General features: G+C 41.5%; 1 pseudogene; it reads left to right on the top strand.

Moving 5' to 3' along the window:
• The first annotated feature begins 505 nt into the window (after positions 1-505).
• On the top strand, positions 506-604 carry LOC117281590 (small nucleolar RNA R71; annotated as a pseudogene).
• Positions 605-1,165: the final 561 nt, after the last annotated feature.

Raw genomic sequence — 1,165 nt, 5'->3', positions numbered from 1 at the left:
TTTGGTATGCTGAATCTCCTTGTCCCTAGCTTCTAGAGTTATTTTGTTGCCACGCATTCGTAGTACCTCTAGGTGAAATCCATGAAATATCGGGGTGCCTCTGACCCATTGCATTGAAATTGTAGTTTCCTACAACATTTACTTCCTTTGTTGAGGCTTGACACTCATGAGTAGGGTGTCCTCTTCCACATATATCACAAGCTACATGAAGCTCATTTTGTATCGAGGCTAAGATCAGCTTCCTTATTTATTTAGCCATAGCATCAAGTTGTACCTGCACAGATGTATTAGCATCAACCTGGTGAACACCATCCGATCTTCTTCTTTCAGCACTCTTAGAGGGCCACTGATTTGCATCTTCAGATAACTCATCAAGAATTGTAACTATCTCCTTTGGAGTTTTCTTCATCAATGGGCCTCCAGCTGCATTACTCAATGTTCTACGTGAGGCCGGTGTCAATCCATCCCAAAAGTCCTGGAGTTGCATCCAGAGTTCAATTCCGCTACGTTGACACTTTCGAACAATCTCCTTAAACCTCTCCCATGCTTCAAAAATAATTTCCGTATCTTTCTGGCAGAAGTTATGGATTTCTCTTCTAAACTTTCCCATTTTAGCTGAGGAGAAATATTTATCAAGGAATTTTCTGGTCATCTCCTCCCATGTTCTGATTGATCCCGTGGGCAAGCTTTGAAGCCATTATTTTGCATCATCTTTAAGAGAAAAGGGGAATGCCCTTAAATACACTGCATCTTGTGATACACCATTGTATTGAAATGAGTTCATAATCTCCTCGAAGTCCATTAGATGTGTGTTTGGATCTTCGTTTGTCTTCCCTCTAAAGACACAACAATTTTGAAGGGTTTAAAGCAACCCTTGCTTCAAATCAAAATAATTGGTTGCAATTGGAGGTGGTATAACACTTGATAAACCTTGATTATAGACCGGTCTAGCATAATCACCAAGTGGTCTCCCAAGCCCGGGAGCTATATTTCCGAACTGGTCAGCACCCAAGAGTTGATTTTGAGCAATTCTCTAACCCTTTTATTCTTCGTAGATAATCTGTGCATCTCTAATAGCTGCTTCCTCAGCATCCCGTGCATCTTGTTCTCTTCGTTGGGCTGCCTCTCTTGCACCCAAATCTACATTATCATCACCGTTTCCAGC

The sequence above is a fragment of the Nicotiana tomentosiformis genome, chromosome 3 (assembly GCF_000390325.3).
Source record: "Nicotiana tomentosiformis chromosome 3, ASM39032v3, whole genome shotgun sequence".
In the NCBI taxonomy this organism is placed as follows: Eukaryota; Viridiplantae; Streptophyta; class Magnoliopsida; order Solanales; family Solanaceae; genus Nicotiana; species Nicotiana tomentosiformis.
The sequence above is the reverse complement of the archived record's forward strand: the minus strand, read 5'-3'. Positions and strand labels throughout refer to the sequence as shown.